This window comes from Pinus tabuliformis, chromosome 4_2 (assembly GCF_031772625.1).
Source record: "Pinus tabuliformis cultivar Carrire ecotype Pingquan chromosome 4_2, CPIR1, whole genome shotgun sequence".
In the NCBI taxonomy this organism is placed as follows: Eukaryota; Viridiplantae; Streptophyta; class Pinopsida; order Pinales; family Pinaceae; genus Pinus; species Pinus tabuliformis.
This window is the reverse complement of record NC_142304.1, coordinates 90,776,125-90,795,797: the sequence shown is the minus strand read 5'-3', so window position 1 is coordinate 90,795,797 and position 19,673 is coordinate 90,776,125. Positions and strand designations below refer to the sequence as shown.

The 19,673-nt window shown below is 45.3% G+C and overlaps 1 non-coding gene and 2 pseudogenes across 1 annotated transcript; all 3 read left to right on the top strand.

Moving 5' to 3' along the window:
- The first annotated feature begins 8,194 nt into the window (after positions 1 to 8,194).
- LOC149168406 (18S ribosomal RNA) lies at positions 8,195 to 9,995 on the top strand (annotated as a pseudogene).
- Positions 9,996 to 12,696: 2,701 nt separating this feature from the next.
- LOC149168405 (5.8S ribosomal RNA) lies at positions 12,697 to 12,850 on the top strand (annotated as a pseudogene).
- Positions 12,851 to 13,097: 247 nt separating this feature from the next.
- On the top strand, positions 13,098 to 16,505 carry LOC149168404 (25S ribosomal RNA). The gene has a single exon (XR_016259982.1). It is a non-coding gene; the product is annotated as a 25S ribosomal RNA (ribosomal RNA).
- Positions 16,506 to 19,673: the final 3,168 nt, after the last annotated feature.

Genomic DNA, 19,673 nt, shown 5'->3' with positions numbered 1-19,673 from the left:
GGAAACCTACCCTATACCCAAGGTTTTCCTGCTAAAACAGACCAGGGTGCATGCCCCCTGGGTTTCAGTCATGTACTCTCGAATCACTCACGCTCTTCAGGTGGACGGACTGGAGATTGATGAGACATTCTTTGTGTGAAAATACCATTTAGGGATGGAATTTGACTATTTTCTATGTGTGAGCCGGGGAACAAAAGCTGGTCTACGAGCTTGACCACTTGACCTTCATGCAGAAAACACATTACTCTAAAGAGTGAGGAGACAATGGCTCCCATGCAATAAATATAGTCACGCCCAAGGAGTAGATTATAATCTAGAGGTCCTCGGACTACCATTACGTTCATGTAAATGGTTTTCCTTTCAACGTTATGGGCACATTGGGAAGGATCCCTAACGGTTGACTGGTTCCTTTTTCGAACCCTATCATATTTCTCATCTCAGGCAGAAGCGATGGTAAACCAAGCACTTCCCATGCAATTGAGGAAAGGATACTCATAGAAGCCCCCTCGTCTATGATGGTACCAACCATGATCATTTTGTAAGCTTGTACAATGATTCGAAATGGTACATTGGCAGGTACCCAGGGTCTACCTAGTAGATTCCAATCAAAAGAAACGACTAGGTTGCTTGGAGGTGGGACTGAATAGATGACCGAATATGACTCTGACGAACTTCCTTCCTACGGTAAAGGAATGGGTAGATTTCTCCCATGTTCATTGGAGTCTGTGTTTACGAAAAGAATTTGGACAGTCTCATTCTCATTCTCTTTGGTGATTGTGTCATTCGAAGATAGACCTTCCGAAGACAAGACCGGGTCGACTGTCGCCTCAACCTTTTGACTTTTATCTGGTATGGATTTAGCGGGTTTATCTTCAATGATAGATGCTTCGACCAACCACAATGGCATTTCGGCTAGATTTTCAACTAGTGATTGACTCGGCAATAGTTTCTTATATCCAAGAGTGTTATAGACATTTTTGTGCCTCGCGACATGGAGCATGAAATGTCAATAATTACAGGGATCCTCAGTACCTAAACATGTTGTTCTTACCCCTAAAAGAACAAGGTCATCAAACAACAGCACTTCCAATCAGTTCTCCACCTGAAAACACTTCAAAACAGGCTATTTTTGGATCATGTCAGCAGCTCCACTGAGCATCTGCGCTGGAATGCAACTGGTCCTCCTTGTACCTGTGCTGGAAGTCAAATCTAATGAAGGCTACCTGCGCTGGGCGAGATTGGGCAAGTGGCACAGTCATTCTGCAAGGTGTCAACTGCCCAGGAAGCTTCCAAACTGACACTTGGTTCATGAGATTCGCCCTGTGATGAGTAAGAGGTACTTGATCACCATGTGTAAGCAAGGATCTCCAAGTGGACACAAGAACTGAAGATTAACTGAAGAGGGAGAGGACACTAGTCAGCTCTATGCCAGCCTCAAGCTGACTCATCCTCTCTTCTTCTCTCCTATATATAGAGCTCTTCTATGAGGTCTAAGGAGGCTGGAATTTTGTGTAAAGCAAGGAGGTGCTGTTGGATTACAGTTAGAGCTATTGGGTGATTGTTTTACTAGAGGTGAAGAGGAGAGTTCTTGCTGCTGGGGAGGTGCTGCTGGATTGGAGCCATCATTGGTTGTAACCTTCTCAGAACCCTGTTACTTCTATCAATAAAGTTTTGCATGTTCTCCTATATACTTGTATTGCATTGATGTATTGTATTTACATGTATATTTGATTCACTCTAATCCATGCATCAGTTATGGGTACATGTATCTTGTAGTTTCCTCTCTTGTTTTGTGCAGGATCTGTGTGTAGCTGGACCGGCAAAGAGAGTAAGGAGCTGGGAACAAGAGACAAAGAGAGAGGATCAAGATCGACTAAGCGAAGGACACCAGGTTGGTTAATCATTTCTTCTTTCTCTCTGTACTTTCATAAAGGAAAACATCAAAGCTTTACTTTCAGTTGTTGCTAAAGACTGTCACCTTTAGAGTAGGGATAGGGTCATCCGCATCGGATACTTTTCCCCACAACAAGGAGGAAGCCGAACAGTTATCCAAAACTCTTTTAGCTTCGTCTAGGTAGGGACAACGGTGGACGGCGTGATGGCCTTCAAATAATTTACAAGGAAATTTACATTTCCTTTTTTGTCCAAATGCTTCATTCTCACTAGTTGATGGTGTACTTTCAACATGGTCTTCAGAGGTTGATGACACCAGGTTGTGCAAATGAGGAGACCAGTTCCTTAAGATCCAAGGGATGCAAGGACAATCTCGATGATAGTGGTCTCCTTTGCAAATGACACATGGAGATTTAGGCTTGCATGGTGCAGTGTGTGGATTTTCACTAGACGATGCTTGGTTACCCATTTTTGCCTTTGGATCCTTCTTCTTCTCTTTCTTCTCCTTCCCCTTCTTCTCCTTCTTAGTTACTTGATTTTTGGCCTTACCAACTTTATCAAGTGAAGAGGAAGGAGGAGAGGGAGAATCGGGTGAAGTAGAAGGTTTGGGGGTAACTTTAGTATCATCCAGTTGCTGACTTGATTGCTCAGGAATCACAGTGTTTTGAACGACGGAGGTCGAGAAGAGCCAAATTGGCAAGCCAATCGTCAATCTTGGAAGTGACAATGTGGCCATATGAGGTGCACCAACATCTCCCCAAGAGGAGAAAGGACTAGGATTTCCCCCAAGGGGAAATCCTTGGTTGATGGACTCCATTTTCCTCAAACTAATACCAATGCGGGAATGGTGATATTATTCCGATTAAAATAAATTTTAGATGCTTTGACACAACTTGTTTTTTCAATTTTTAAGAGTCGAGAAAAAACAAAAGATTACTCTAGTTGCCTTCGATTTTTAATGAGCCTAAAGTGAAAAGTGCTCAGATGGACCTTTTCCTTTAAGGAGTTTGAAAAGGAATGAAAGAGATTACTCTGGAAATCTAGACAGAGGGATTACCAAACCAATCGCAAAACTGCAGAATACTTTTTACGGTACAACAGTCAACATTCTCGAATGCTGTGTGGCAGACATGACTTCCTATGGATAAAGGATATAGCCTATTGTGTTCTCCCAATATATACTCGATCGTACATGGGAGAACATGTCTGTATTGGCACTTGTCATCTCAAAGAGGAGGAATCACCCAACCAACAGTGAAAGCAACAGTTACTAGGCTTTACGACGCTGGAATATGTCTCTAGCCTAGACTTCTAGATGTTTTGCATTAGGTTCCAAAGCGTTTTTAGGTTCATTAAATTTATTTTACAATTGATCTTTCTTAAGAAATTTTCTTTTCAAGTTCACCGCATGATTTAGATGTACAATTCATAAAATGCAATCTAAGATGATAAAAAATCATTTAATATTCTTTTTGCAATGAAAATCATAGCTACTAAAGAAAGAGAGATGATATTCTTTCAACATAGAGCAGAGAGCACACACTAGATGCACTGTCCAAAATCAAACCAACAAGCAGTATAAATGCAAATGCACATGCATGTATTTTTTTTCAGCTTTCTTAATGTGTGAATGACAAGAAGAATGCTAAGTACAAATCTGAATTATCTTTCAAAGCGACAGTACTAACAAATTTCTCTTCAAAAACGAGAGGAAGATAATGACGAAACTTTACTATTTTGAATTGAAAACTGCTGTCAACACTTGAAAAACTACTAATTCAAATCAAATACAATATTAATTGTATAATCAACCATCAAGAACAATAGAATTCTTTTCTTTGACTGAAAACGACACTTGCGACACTTTCAAAGCAAAGACGACAGTTCGACTATGCTACTACTTTGTAAAAGAGAACTGAAAATGGCGGAAAATACACAAAAAAATTCATAGTTCGTTGCACAATGGAGGCGGAATGATGGAAAGGAAGGGGGTTTCAACAGTGGTATGCTGATCACAAACAGTAAAAATCCTGAATAGAGCTGAAGAAAGTGAACACAGAAACCAAAATCTGAGAGCAGAAGAGGTCTTATCTAATAAACACACCTGTAACACAGGGAAAGTGCGATGCAGTGCACCTACTGTACACGGGAAGTGCGATGCATCCAGATTCCCAAGAGTAGAAGGTGCGATGGTCCAGGGATGAGACTTCAACTGGGTTCGGGGTCATAGTTTGCAGCATAGTTCAGGGATTTGGGCCAGGCAAATGATGTACAGTAAATAGTAATCACAGGGGCTGATCTAATGAGGTTACTAGAGACACCACTAGGGCAATTAGAAAGTTTGCAAATCAATTGTTCATTTTATAAATAAAACCCAGAGATAGACTGCAGCAGCATTGATCTACTTTTCACTTGCATAGAAAATTCAGTTCAAAGGCTAGTTGGCTTGACTTCAGGCTCCGTCTGTAAGTTTATAAAAAAAACAAATATAGAAAAACAAACAATCTATTCACTCCCCAGTGGATTCGCCATTTTGTTATCGGGAAATATAGTGTCCACTCAGAGCTACTAGTCCCACTAAGACTGGTAGCTATCTTAGAAACAAACAAACTAAAACTACTTTCGTTTTCCTTTATGAGAAGTATATAAGAGTGGAATGAAGGACACCAACCTCAGTCTTGCGCTTGGTTCCTTGCTTGGTTCCTCTCCCTTCTGACAGATCCTTGCTGCTTCTCCTTCGTCTACCTGGCTTCAAAGAGCACCTGTGGAATAAAAGCAACATAATACTATCAAAGAACAGAGATCTACAATCATAAACAATATAGGACGATATATATATTGACCGCACAAATGCATATATCATCAAACATACAAGAATGTGGAGGAAAACGTGAATAGCTTTATTAATATCAAGAATAGCAAAGAGGATTACAACCAATTTTTCTCACCCAGCATCATCCTCCAGCATGAAAGCCATTCTTTCACCTCATGAAAAGATTATATCACCCAACAATATGATATTCCAACAAGAAACCAACAACACTTCCTTACAAGATACAAAATTCCAACCTCTGGATCTCTAGGATGAGGGATCCATATATAGATGATTGCAAGGGGGTGATTCAGCTTCTGGGATTTTGATTAGTGTCCTCTCTGATAGTTCTTGATTCCACTCAGAGATTGATGATCTCTTACTCATCCCTGGGCGAATTCAAAGAGGCAAGTGTCATAGGAGAAGCTTCTGGAAGATTTTGTGATCATCCACCTCGCAAACTGTCTCTGCTATTTGTCCACTCTCGCCCATCGCACCCTATAGAAGGGTTTTCTAATATGCATCGCACCCTTTACATTGGGCAGGTGGGATGCATTGCACCCTTAGCATTGAGAAACCTGTATGGTCAAGTTTTGACCTGTTCTAAGAAGTTTCCTGTGGAGAACTTCTGGGAGATGATGTAATTAGCTGACCTTGCTCCTTTAGGGTATGAAACAACACTTTTAGGGACTTAGGAGCCCTTGTTTTATGGACATGTTTGATTGGGGTTTCCGTGCCTAAAAATGTCTATAAAAATTCCCATCCAAATGATACAAGTGATAGGTTTTCTTTTTGTGTGAAAGGTGGGTTGGTAATTGAGTTGTTTTTTTGGGTTTTCCTGAACGATGGCCTTGGGTTGTTTGTAGGGTGGCCGACTTTCATCTTCTCTCCATCCCCACTCAGTATCACATGAGCGGTAATGTTGGCCATGCTCATCCTGGGAGGCATATGTGAGCAATTCCCCTTCTCTGCTCTAAGTTCTTGGAGCTGCATGGGTTTTGTGGTGGGGCTCCCTGGCTCGTCCTGGTCCCTTGTGACCATCCAAATGATACAAGTGATAGTTTTTCTTTCCATGTGAAAGGTGGGTTGGTAATTGAGTTATTTTGTCAGGTTTGCCTGAACGATGGCCTTGGGTCATTTGTAGGGTGGCCTATTTTAATCTTCTCTCCATCCCCACTCGGTAGCACATGAGCGGTAATGTTGGCCATGCTCATCCCTGTCCCTCTTGCCCATCTGAATGATAAAAATGTTAAATTTTTCTCGTCACTCCTTTGAACCTTTGTTGTTGTGGTCCCAGATGGAAAGCCCAAAACTTCGTCATGCCTATGTCGCTATCGTGCCCCTCGGTTGTTGCAAATAGAAAATTTTGATTGGGATGGGCAGCCATGTGTGGCTCCACTGAAATTGGCTCCTCGTTATATTGTTCACCTCCTCCTTAGTTGGTGGGGAGGGTTTTTCTTTTCGTGTTAAAGGTGGGTTGGTAATTGAGTTGGTTTTTCAGGTTTTCCTAAAGAATGGCCTTGGGTCATTTGTAGGATTTCCGATTTTCATCTTCTCTCCATACCCACTCGGTAGCACATGAGCGGTAATGTTGGCCACGCTTGTCCCGGGAGGCATATGTGAACAATTCCCCTTTTGCTCTAAGTTCTCAGAGTTGTATGGGTTGTTGTGGTGTGGCTCCCTGTGATGGCTAGCCTCTTCATTGTTTGGCCGTTTATGGTGTCAATTTCTTATGCTTGTACTCTTTCTATGTTGGCATTTTCAGTTGAGATGCATACATTTAAGAGGAACATGGAAGGGTTTTGGTTGTAAACCACCTACCCTCCCTCTTTCTTTCTTTTTCTATCGGGCAATGTGAGGCACTCTTCTCTTTATTGTAACGTTAAGGGTTGGCATTCCTTTCAAAGTGCACATCGTCCGTGGTTGCGCTGGCTTCGAGGTTTTGATAGAGGTGTTGGCCCATATGTTTGATCGAGTGGTCGGATTTTTCCTTGCATCTCGTGTGCGTGGTAGGATTTTTTGGTTGCAAATGTTAAGTCACAATGTTTATGGGAATTTGTCGTTTCAATTGTGTATGCGCTCGTGGTCCAATGGGGAGGAGGCTTGCTACGTCGACGATGGGGGCAATCTGGAAGAAGGCTTTCAGGATGGAATGCTTCGACCTCCCTCCTCTGAGTGGAGGTGGTTGTAGGTGAAAATTATTCATTGTCCAATTGGTAAAGCTATGGGAAATCTCCTAGGTTGCCTGTACGTAGGGTGCGTGGGGTGCAGAGCTGCCTGATCCCTCCTCCTATTTGGATATGTTCTTGTATTGTGTAGCGAGCCTCTTGATTTGCATTTATTTCCTTCCTTTACCTTCACATCGTGGTTGCCACAGGCGGTCAAGTGATCGAGGTCCACCGTTGTTACTATCCGGGTGGACTCCTAGGTGGCCTTGGTGTGGGGCGGGAGGGTCGGGGGGAATTTCTAAGAGAGGTTGTGGGCTCAGTTGGTCTTGTTTTATTTCCTTTTGTTTCCTTTGCATTGAGGCTACCACAGGTGATCATGCGATCGAGGTCCAACATCAGATGGACTCTTAGGTGGCCTCTATGCAGGGTGGGGAGGGTTGGGGGGCATTTCTAGGGGAGGTTGCAGGCTCAGTTTGTCTTGTATTATTTCCTTCCCTTGCCTTTGTGTCGAGGCTGCCACAGGAAATCATCCGATCGAGATCCACTATTGCTGCTGTCTGGGTGGACTCCTAGGTGGCATCGGTATAGGGCGGGGAAGTTTGTATGGCCTCTCTATGATAGGATTTGTGGTCGGTCATCCTCCTTTTATATCCTTCCTCTTCCTTCGCATTGAGGCTGCCGTAGGCGATCAGGAGTTCGAGGTCCATCATTGTTGCCATCCGGGTGGATTCCTAGGTGGCATCAGTACAGGGAGGGGAAGTTTGTATGGCCTCTCTATGATAGGATTTGTGGTCGGTCATCCTCCTTTTATATCCTTTCTTTTCCTTCGCATCGAGGCTGCCATAGGTGATCAGGAGTTCGAGGTCCATCATTGTTGCCATCCAGGTGGATTCCTAGGTGGCCTCCGTGCGGGGCGGGGAGGGTTGGGGCTCATTTATAATGTAGAGGTTGTGTGGTTGGTCATTCTCCATTTATTGCCTTTGCATCGAGGCTACTGTAGGCGATCAGGAGATTGAGGTCCACCTTTGCTGCTATCGAGGTGGACTCCTAGGTGGCCTCAGTGTGGGGCATGGTTGTTTCTGGAGGCATTTCTAAGGGAGTGGGTGAGTGATTTCTTGTTTTCTTGTTGGTTGGGATGTGGTTGCAAACTCCGAAGTGGCCTTGGTGCGTTGTGGTTCAACAGGTCTACCCATTTGTTCACCGTGTCCTTGGCATGTTGCGTGTGCTTCCTTCTTGGGATGCAAGAGGTGCAAGGCATAAAATTTTTACATGATATTTTGATATCTCTTTGACTTGATGGGTTTTTAGATTAGTTCTTGGTAATAGAGTGCCTGAAATTCCCTTTTAAGTGGGAGATTAAGCGATGCATGTTTAAGTATGAACTATTTCTAACAGTGAAATTGCGGATGGCTGATTAAATCAGTTATAGTTTTTTGGATGGTACCATACTACTCGAATAACCATAGTAATACTAGAGCTAATACATGCACCAAGTCCTGACTCTTTGGAAGGGATGAATTTTTTAGATAAAAGTCCGGTGTGGGCTTTCCCACTTCTCTGGTGAATCATGATAACTCGATGAATCACACAGCCCTCGCGTTGGCGATGCTTCATTCAAATTTCTACCCTATCAACTTTCGATGGCAGGATAGAGGCCTACCATGGTGGTGACGGGTGACAGAGAATTAGCGTTCGATTCCCGAGAGGGAGCCTGAGAAACAACTACCATATCCAAGGCAGCAGGCACACAAATTACCCAATCATGACATGGGGAGGTAGTGACAATAAATAACAATACTAGGCTCATCGAGTCTGGTAAGTGGAATGAGTACAATCTAAATCCCTTAATGAGGATCCATTGGAGGGCAAGTCTGGTGTGAGCAGTCGCGGTAACTGCAGCTCCAATAGCATATGTTTAAGCTGTTGCAGTTAAAAATCTCGTAGTTGGATCTTGGGTTGTAAAGGTCGATCCGCCTACTCGGTATGCGCTTGCCCTTCCGTCCCTTTTGTCAGCGGCATGCTCCTGACCTTAATTGGTTGGGTCGCGGCTCCAGTGCTGTTACTTTGAAAAAATTAGAGTGCTCAAAGAAAGCTTATGCTCTAAATACATTAGCATGGAATAACGTGACAGGAGTCTGGTCCTATTGTGTTGGCCTTCAAGACCGGAGTAATGATTAATAGGGACTATCGAGAGCATTCGTATTTCATTATTAGAGGTGAAATTCTTCGATTTATGAAAGACGGACCACTGTGAAAGCATTTTCCATGGATATTTTCATTAATCAAGAATGAAAGTTGTTGGCTCGAAGATGATCAGATACCATCCTAGTCTCAACCATAAACGATGTCGACTAGGGATCGACGGATGTTTCTCTAAGGACTCTGCCAACACCTTTTGAGAAATTAGAGTGTTTGGGTTCCGGGGGGAGTATGGTGGCAACGCTAAAACTTAAAGGAATTGATGGAAGGGCACCACTAGGAGTGGAGCTTGTGGCTTAATTTGACTCAACATGGGGAAAATTACCAGGTCGCGACATAGTAAGGATTGACAAATTGAGAGCTTTTTCTTGATTCTATGGGTGGTGGTGCATGGTTGTTCTTAGTCAGTGGAGTGATTTGTCTGGTTAATTTCGATAAAAAAATGAGACCTCAGCCTGCTAACTAGCTACACAGAGGTTCCCCTTCGCGGCTAGCTTCTCAGAGGGACTATGGCCATTTAGGCCATGGAAGTTTGAGGCAATAATAGGTCTGTGATGCCCTTACGTGTTTTGGGCTGCACACATGCTATACTGATGCAGCCAACGAGTTTTTCTTCCTAGTTCGAGAGGATCGGGAAATATTATCAAATTGCATCATGATGGGGATAAACCATTGCAATTATTGGTCTTCAACGAGGAATTCCTAGTAAGCACGTGTCATCAACTTGTGTTGACTACATCCATGCCCTTTGTACACACCGCCTGTCGCTCCTACCAATTGAATGATCCGTGAAGTGTTTGGATTGCGTCGATGATGGTGGTTCACCGCCGTCAATGTCGTGAGATGTTCATTGAACCTTATCATTTAGAGGAAGGAGAAGTCGTAACAAGGTTACCATAGGTGAACCTGCAGTAGGATCATTGATAGTAGGGGTTTTCTTTTTTGGTTCGGGTTGGTTGGGTTTTGATTGCAATGTGGGACTGTGTGGTGTGTCTCTAGGGGAGCAGGTTTGGTGTTTGGCGGGAACATTGTTGGTTTCTTGTCTTGAGGTAACGCTTGTTTTTTCATGTGTGTGCTTGCAATCCATGCTTGTGCTTGTCCCATCCATCCTTTGTTTTTCTTTCCCCCAATGTGTTTTTGTAGGGGGTTAAAAATCTTATTTCTTGGGATCCCTTCAAACAATCTATTCAGCTGGGCATGGTTGATGTAGTTGAGGTGCTTGGTAAATACAATGGATAAATTTAGAGTCATTCATAACAGCAGTGCTCGGTATTTTTTTCATTGGAAGGCATGGGCCAAGGGTGTGGGCTTCCATAGTTGGTTCTCTCGAAAAGGCGGCAGTGGTTGATGTGTTGCTTGGGTGAGCTTCTTTTCTAGTGTTTGGGTCGAGGGAGTGGTTGCGTGCATGCCTGGTAGCTCAAACCTTTCATCAGGGGAAATTGTCGTGGTGGGGTTAGTATGGGATGGATGAAGAGCGGTTCAACCTATTGGGCTATCCACCCTAGTCCTCCCGACCGTTCCTCGATATGCCCTCATGGAATGGTTGGCTATCTAGGTAATAAACAACCCCTCCCTTGGTCTGAGCTCCATCGAGATCGCAATTTTTCCCGCCAATGGGCACGATGGTGGCAATCTTATCTCATGCCTTTGCCATCGAGGGAATTCCTCATCCTCTCATGAGCCACCCCCCTTCTAAGAAAAAAGAAGTAGCGAGTTGTGTATTTGTTCCTCCCTTTGGATTGTTGGTTTTTTGTGGGACTTGGTCATTTCTTTGTTTCATGGTGTGAACTTTATGGATGTCCCTCTCTTTAGTGGCCTTGCACCACCGATGTATTAGTGGCCCATGGATTTCTCCAGCATTGAGCGTTGGCCCGTGACAATGCCTCTTTGGAGTTTGATTCTTGATGCTCGTTGACTTTCTCACTGGAGAGGTTGTTGGGTGTTTTGTACACAGAGGGGTGCAACAACGGGGTTGGTTTGTTATTAGTAGTCTATTTTTCATTTGAAACCTTGTGCTGGGTTAGGGGGTTGTTTACCTCTCAGTAACGTGATCCAAACACTGGTCTCATCGTGGCCCTTGTATTTTTTAGTGGTCAAGTTTAGGCTGTGATTTATTTGCTTGGTTGTTTGATTGTTGCTTGTTATGTTGTAAGCTAGAAAGAGTGTTGTGCCATTATGTATGTGGGAGGGTGTGAAGGGGTGGAATGCTTTTTGATTGGGTTCCTCATTTGATTTCTTTTTGGTTAGCATACATCTACTCAGCGTGCTATTGAGCTTCTCTCTTTTCTTGGGATCTTTGTTTCTTTGGTGTTGTTTTCTTCCCTTCTTCCTTTTGCCCCTATCTTTATGGAGAAGAGGTGGGATTGTTATGGATTGGTGTTCGAGAAGGACGAAAAGCAGTGTGAGTTCCTGGGGTGGCCACCCTAGTCCTTCTCGATCGTCGTCCCCTGCATTTCCCCCCTTTTTGCGAAGGCACAGGGTTTGGGAAGCTTGTTATCTATTTGAGCCTCCCCTTGTGAGCTGGTAGCCACATTTGATATCTCTTGCTTTCATGTTGTTTTCTTCCCTTCTTCCTTTTAGCCCCTAGATTTACGGAGAAAAGGTGGGATTGTTGTGGATTGGTGTTCAGGAAGGATGAAAAGCCGTTCGAGTTCTGGGGGTGGCCACCATAGTCCCTCTCGATCATCGTCCCCTGTAGTTCCCCGCTTTTTGCGAAGGCACGGGTTTGGGAAGCTTGTTCTCTATTTGAGCCTCCCCTTGTGAGTCGGTAGACACGTTTGATATCTCTCTTTCTTTCATGTTGTTTTCTTCCCTTCTTCCTTTTGGCCCCTAGCTTTACAAAGAAAAGGTGGGATTGTTGTGGATTGGTGTTCGGGAAGGATGAAACATAGTGCGAGCTCCTAGGGTGGCCACCCTAGTCCTTCTCAATTGTCATCCCCTGCAGTTCCCCCCTTTTTTCCAAGGCACGAGGTTGGGGAAGCTTGTTCTCTATTTGAAGCCTCCCCTTGTGAGCCGGTAGCCATAATTGATATCCCTTTCTTTCATGTTGTTTTCTTCCCTTCTTCCTTCTGGCCCCTAGCTTTACGGAGAAAAGGTGGGATTGTTGTGGATTGGTGTTCGAGAAGGATGAAATGTGGTGTGAACTCATGGGTTGGCCACCCTAGTCCTTCTTGATCGTTGTCCCCTTTAATTCCCCCCTTTTTGCAAAGGCACATGGCTTAGGAGGCTTGTTCTTTGTTTGAGCCTCCCCTTGTGAGCTGGTAGCCATGTTTGATCTCTATTTCTTTCAGCTTGTTTTCTTCCCTTCTTCATTTTAGTCCCTAGCTTTACGAAGAAAAGGGGGAATTGTTGTGGATTGGTGTTCGAGAAGGACTAAAAGCAATGAGAGCTCCCGAGGTGGCCACCCTAGTCCTTCTTGATTATTGTTCCATGCATTTCCCCCATTTTTGCAAGGGAATGGGGCTCGAGGAGATTGTTCTCTGTTTGAACCTCCCCTTGTGATGGGGGTAGACACCTTTGTTTCTCTTTCATTCCTGCATTTTTCTTCCTTTCCTCCTTTTGGCCCTTAGCCTTACATTTGTTGTGGGGGATGCCCCTATTCAGTGTTGTGGCAGATTTTTCGGTAATATGTGGAAATGAATATCTCGGCTCTTGTTACGATGATGAACGTAGCGAAGTGTGATACTTAGTGTGAATCGGAGAACCTCGTGAATCATCACATTTTTGAATGAAATTTGAACCCGAGGCGTTGGTCAAGGGCACATTTACCTGGGCGTTGCATCCCATTCAAATGCACTCCCTACAATATGTTATGGAGCAACAGAGCTGGTCGTCCATGCCCAATGTGGTGCAGTTGGCTCAAATACCTCAATTGATGTTTCGTGGCATGCATTGGCAAGTGGTGATCTTGTCCCCTTGGATGGGTAGTCAGTGTTGGCTGATGTGGGCTTTGTGTAGCTTCATTCAAAATTGCTTTGCTCTCTTTTGTCCTCCCATTGGGTAGGATGGATTTAGCTCCAACTTTATGACCTCATCTCAGACAAGAACACCCGCTGAATTTAAGCATATAATTAGCTAAGGAAAAGAAACTTACAAGGATTCCCCTAGTAGCGGCGAGCGAATCGGGAAGAGACTAGCTTGAAAATCGGGTGACAGCATCTCCTGAATTGTAGTCTGTAGAAGTGCCCTCATTAGTAGACCTAGGCCAAGTCCCTTGGAAGGGGGCGCCTGAGAGGGTGACAACCCCGTCAGGCTGGGGCCCTACCACATCATGAGGCATTGTCAGTGAGTCGGGCTGTTTGAAAATGCTACCCTAATTGGGTGGTAAATTCCATCCAAGGCTAAATACGGATGAATGACCAATAGTGAACAAGTACCGTGAGGGAAAGATGAAAAGGACTTTGAAAAGAGAGTTAAAGAGTGCTTGAAATTGCTGGGAGGGAAGCGGATGGAGGCTGTCGATGCATCTCGGTCGAATGTGGAATGGCTCAGGTTGGTCTACCGCTCGACTTAAGGTGCAAACCAACACGGGCTGCTCCATCATCACAAGCACGGGTGGATTACTGCCTGTTGGTTTACAGTTGTGGTGGTCGAGGAATGAAGCGTGCGCCCTTGTGGTGGGTCAAGTGCACCTGTGCGCTTGTGTTGTTGGTTGGTGGGCCTTCCATTTGACCTGTCTTCAAACACGGACCAAGGAGTCTAACATGTGTGCGAGTCGATGTGTTTGAAAACCTGAGAGGCGCAAGGAAGCGGACGGGAGAGATCCCCTCTCTATGGGGTGCATTGTCGACCGACCTTGAGCTTATGCAAAGGGTTCAAGCGTGAGCACACCTGTTGGGAACTGAAAGATGGTGAACTATGCCTGAGTAGGGTGAAGCTAGAGGAAACTCTGGTGGAGGCTCGTAGTGATACTGACGTGCAAATCATTCGTCTGACTTGGGTATAGGGGTGAAATACTAATCGAACCATCTAGTAGTTGGTTCCTCCGAATTTTCCCTCAGGATAGCTATAGCTCGCATGCAAGTTTTATCAGGTAAAGGAAATGATTAGAGGCATCGAGGGCGTAATTCCCTCGACCTATTCTCAAACTTTAAATAGGTAAGAGGGTGCGGCTGCTCCATTGATCTGCGCCGTGGAATCAAGAGCTCCAAGTGGGCCATTTTTGGTAAGCTGAACTAGCGATGCGGGATGAACCGAAAGTCGAGTTATGGTGCTAAATTGCATGCTAACATATATCCCACAAAAGGTGTTGGTTGATTAAGACAGTAGGACTGTGGTCATGGAAGTCGAAATCCGCTAAGGAGTGTGTAACAACTCACCTACCAAATCAAATAGCCCCAAAAATGGATGGCATTGAAGTGCACAACCTATACTCGACCGTAGGAGAAATTTCCTGGCTCTGATGAGTAGGAGGACGTGGGGTTAGTTGAGAAACCTCGGGCATGAGCTTGGGTGGATCAGCCCCAGGTGCAGATCTTGGTGGTAGTAGCAAATATTCAAATGAGAACTTTGAAGACTAAAGTGGGGAAAGGTTCCATGTGAAAAGCACTTGGACATGGGTTAGTCGATCCTAAGCGATGGGGAAGCCTTGTATCAAGGGTGCACTCTGCACAAGCATCAAAAGGGAATTGGGTTAATATTCCCAAACCAATACATTGCGGTGGGCGGCAACGTTAGGAAATCCGGAGACGTCGTCGGGGTCCTCGGGAAGAGTTATATTTTCCTTTTAATAGCTTTCCCACCATGGAATCGGTTCACCTAGAGATATGGTCTAGTAGCTATAAGAGAACTACACATCTTGCAGTGTCCAGTGTGTCCTCAACAGCCCTTGAAAATTTGGAGCATTGAGTACCATTCATGCCCGGTCACACTCATAATTGCATCAGGTGTCCAAGATGAACAACCTCTGGTCAATAGAACAATGTAGGTAAGGGAAGTCAACAAAATGGATCTGTAACTTTGGGAAAAGGATTGGCTCTGAGGGCTCGGCCTAGGGGTCTATGCCCTCAGCTCATGGGTTGTCGACAGTCTTCCCGAGCTACTCTCATGGTGAGGGTGAGCAGTTGCATGCCGAATGGGCTACGGGCATAGAATGCCCCCTGCCGGGGGCTTTTCCCTAGGCATTGAATAGTCGACTTAGAATTGGTACGGACAAGGGGAATCCGACTATTTAATTAAAACAAAGCATTGCAATGGTCCCTATGGATGTTGACACAATGTGATTTCTTCCCAGTTCTTTGAATGTCATAGTGAAGAAATTCAAGTAAGCGCGGGTAAACGACAGGAGTAACTATGACCCTCTTAAGGTAGCCAAATGCCTCGTCATCTAATTAGTGACATGCATGAATGGATTAATTAGATTCCCACTATCTGTATCTACTATCTAGAAAAACCACAACCAAGGGAACAGGCTTCGCAGAATCAGTGGGGAAAGAAGACCCTATTGAGCTTGACTCTAGTCCAACTTTGTGAAATTACTTGAGAGGTGTAGAATAACTGGGAGCCGTTTTCAGCACAAGTGAAATACCACTACTTTTAACATTATTTTATTTATTCCATAGGGTGGAGACGGGGCACTATCCTTGTTTTTAGCCTTAAGGCACATTTCAGCGGGTAGATCCAGGCAGAGGACATTGTTAGGTGGGGAGTTTGGCTAGGGTGGCACATCTATTAAAAGATAACACAGGTGTCCTAATATAAGTTCAACGAGAACAGAAATATCGTGTGGAAAAAAAGGGTAAAAGCTCATTTTATTTTGATTTTCAGTATGATTACAAACTGTGAAAGCGTGGCCTATCAGTCCTTTAGATTTTTGGAATTTGAAGCTAGAGGTGTCAAAAAAGTTACCATAGGGATAACTGGCTTGTGGCAGCCAAGTGTTCATAGTGACATTGCTTTTTGATCCTTCGATGTCATCTCTTCCTATCGTTGTGAAGCAAAATTCACCAAGTGTTAGATTTTTCACCCACCAATGGGGAACATGAGCTGGGTTTAGACCACCATGAGATAGGCTAGTTTTACCCTACTGATGAACTGCACTGCAATAGTAATTCAAATTAGTATGATAGGAACCATTGATTCACACAATTGGTCATCACTCTTGGTTGAAAGGCCAGTGACGCGAAGCTACCGTGTGTCGGATTATGACTGGATGCCTCTAAGTCAAAATCCATGCTAGAAGTGGTGCATGTCACTCTTCGACTGTATCTCAACCTACAATGGGGGCGTCGCTTTATCGCCCCCAAGGGTGAGTGTCATTTGCAAACCGTGATCGTGAAGCATATCGATCGAGGAAGCTTTGAAGTTCAATTCCAAATGGTCGTTGAAAAGAATCATTTGTAGACGACTTAAATACGTGACGGGACATTTTAAGTGGCAGAGTGGCCGTGCTGCCACAATCCACTGAGATTCAGCCATTGGTCGCCTCAATTTAGAGCTTCGCTCTTGTCACAAACAATTCCAGACAGCCCTCCTCCTCTCGCACCTTTGCCTCTTCCTCTAGACGATACTTTTTTATTACTTGGGGGTGGGAATTTTGGGGTTTCCACATTGCGACAAAAAATGTGCCCAAGCATGGGAAAAATTGGGGTTTCCATACTACGCCCCAGCACCCAAAATTTGGGGTTTCCACCCGGCACCTAAAATTAGGGGCTTCCGCCCAACGCAAAATATTTTTTGGGTTTCCATGTTGCATCCAAAGTTTTCAGTTTCCACTTGGCGTCTAAAATTTGGGGCTTCTACCTGGCGCAAACAATTTGGTGTTTCCATGTTGTGCCAAAAATTTGGGGTTTCCAAGTTGCGCCCCGGCGCCCAAACCTGGGGAAACTTGGGGTTTCCATGTCACGCCACATCCAAAACCAGCGGCGCCCAAGCCTATGGAAACTTGGGGTTTCCATGTCATGCCCTGGCACCCAAGCTTGGGAAACTTCAGGTTTCCATGTCATGCCACGACCGAAACTAGCGATGCCCAAGCCTAAGGAAAGTTGGGGTTTTCATGCCCTACCCTGGTGCCTGAGCCTGGGAAACCTGGGGTTTCCATGTCGTGCCACAGCCGAAAACGGTGGTGCCCAAGTCTGGGGAAACTTGGGGTTTCCATGTCCCACCCTTGATGGAACCGTGGGTTTCCACATTTTACGACACAATGGAAACACGAGGTTTTCAACAATGCCCCAACGCAGGGAACTTGGGGTTTCCATGACGATGCAAACCAGCTTGCAAGTCTGGGGAACTTGGGGTGTTTCAAAACTGCTACCCAAGTTTGTGGAACTCATGGTTTCCATGTTGCGGCATGTTTGGAACCATCGATGGAAACCACCCACGTCTAGGAATCTTGGGGTTTCCATGTCGCAACACACCCTGAATTGCCCGACAGTCTGTGGAACTTCGGATTTCCATGTTGTGGGTTGACGAAAAGCTACCAAAGTCTGGGGAACTCGGGTTGCCCATTTCGAGGCGCGATGGAAATTACTACCCAAGTCAGTGGATACACAGGGTTTCCATTTCACATCATGACAAGAATTGCTACCCAAGTCTGGGAAAAGCGGAGTTCCCATGTCGCTCGTGCCACGGCTAAAACTGCCGCCCAAGTTTGTGGAGATTTTGGTTTCCATGTGATCACATGACAGGGAATGACCGACCAATTTTGGGGAGCTTCAGGTTCCATGTCATCACATGATGGCGAACGACTGCCCAAGTCTATCGAACATGGGGCTTTCCATTCTGTGGCATGATAGAAACCACCCAATTATGGGAAACTCGGGGTCTTCCATGTCCCACCACGACAGAAACCACAACCTAGGTGCAAGAAACTCGGGTTTCCATGCTGGGGAATGACAGAGAACCTCCCAAGCCCACGGAATCTAGTGGCTTCTATTTTGTGGCATGATGGAAACCGCCTAATTCCGGGAACCTCTGGGGTCTCCATCTCCCGCTCGGGTGAAAACTGCGGCCCTCGTACTGGGAACTTGGGTTTCCATGTCACAACACGACCGAAATCACCCAAGTTTATGGAACTCATGGTTTCCATGTTGTGGAACGATGAAGAACCACCCAAGTCTTGCAAACTCGGGGTTTCCATTTTGCGGCGGGGTGGAAACTGCTTGCCTGGTCTATCTCTAGAACTTGGGGTTTCCATGCCTCATTGTGACGGGAGCCGTCCAAGTGCGGGGAAAGTAGGGTTTCCCTGCCCCACCATGATGACAGCTACCCAAGTGCACAAAATCTAGGGTTTCCATCTCCCATCGTGCCGGAAACCTCTACCATGTATGGGGGGGGGGGGGGGGGGCTGGGGTGTTAGGTATTGGAGTTGGGAGCGCCCGAGAGAGTCGAAAGACTGAACCCATAGTATGGGCACCCACGTTCGGTTATATGTGACTTGGGTGAGTGTTTGGTTATATGCGAAGACTTGGCATGACATTCGCTTATGTGCGACGGTGATGGGCGCACTCATAGTAGGCGCACCGTGTTGGGCAGGGTGCACGCCCCTTGATACGTGCATGATGGGCAAGTCACCGGCGGAAGGCATGCAGGCGACCCTTGTTGGGTGCCTGGATGAAAGAGGTGACCATGTGTGGACGAGTTAGGACACGGGCAGGTGTGCGACGTGATTCAATGGGTGTAATTAGCTTAGAGTTGGAGCTGACCCATGGGTGCAACGATGGACATGAAGGGATGCAGTGGTTCGTTGGAATGGGGTGTGTTGAGGTTATGTGGCAGGTGATGGAGCTGACCCTTGTTATCCTCGAGGGACACGGCCCTTGGGCGAAAGCATGTGTATAAGTAAGGAGGATCACGTTCGATGAAGGGACATCGAACTCAGATTTCCATAGTGCAGAACAAGTGCAAAGGAAGGAGTTTGGAGAAAATAGAAGGAAGAGAACGACGTGGGTAAGAGGGCCACAACAGTGAGTGGATTACAACAGGTGGGTTAGACTTGGTAGTGTAGATAGGAAGAGCGGGGCAGGTTACCAACTAGGTAGGCAGGCTGCACTGCATGCGAGCCATGCATCCTCACTATGGACCACACCAACGAGCAGAGTTTGGGAACCGCAGAATGGAAATTTGGGTAGACAGGTTTGCAGTTCAGATGTGGAGTTGTGTCATGCAAGACGTGAGCAGTGCAGCATGAACACATGAGATGACGAGTTGAAAGAATAATTGAAAAAGATAAATTGATGGTAAGTTATTTTCACTGCATTGTTAAGAACACTTATTGGAAAATTGACTGAGTGTTGAAGTAGGCGTAGACCGTGTACTCAAGTATTGGTAAAAGGAAAAATTATGACGATGCTGCACCCTCTTATGTGTGGTTGAAATACTACCACTAGGATAGGAGTGTGACATGGGGTCTCCCAGTCCCTCCTCGACAAAATTCACCATATTATGGGGAACTCGGGGATTCCATGTCCCGCCTTTTCCAGAGCCTCCAAAGTGCGGGAAATTTGGGGTTTCCATGTCTCGTCGTGATGGAAATCACCCCAGGTGTAGGAAACTTGGTTTACATCGAGTCTGCAACCTCACATCAAGAAAAAGGTTCGGTTGGTCAAGATAATGAATGTTTCTTTATTGGTAAAGGATCTCTCTAAGGATCAAAGTTTGGAGTC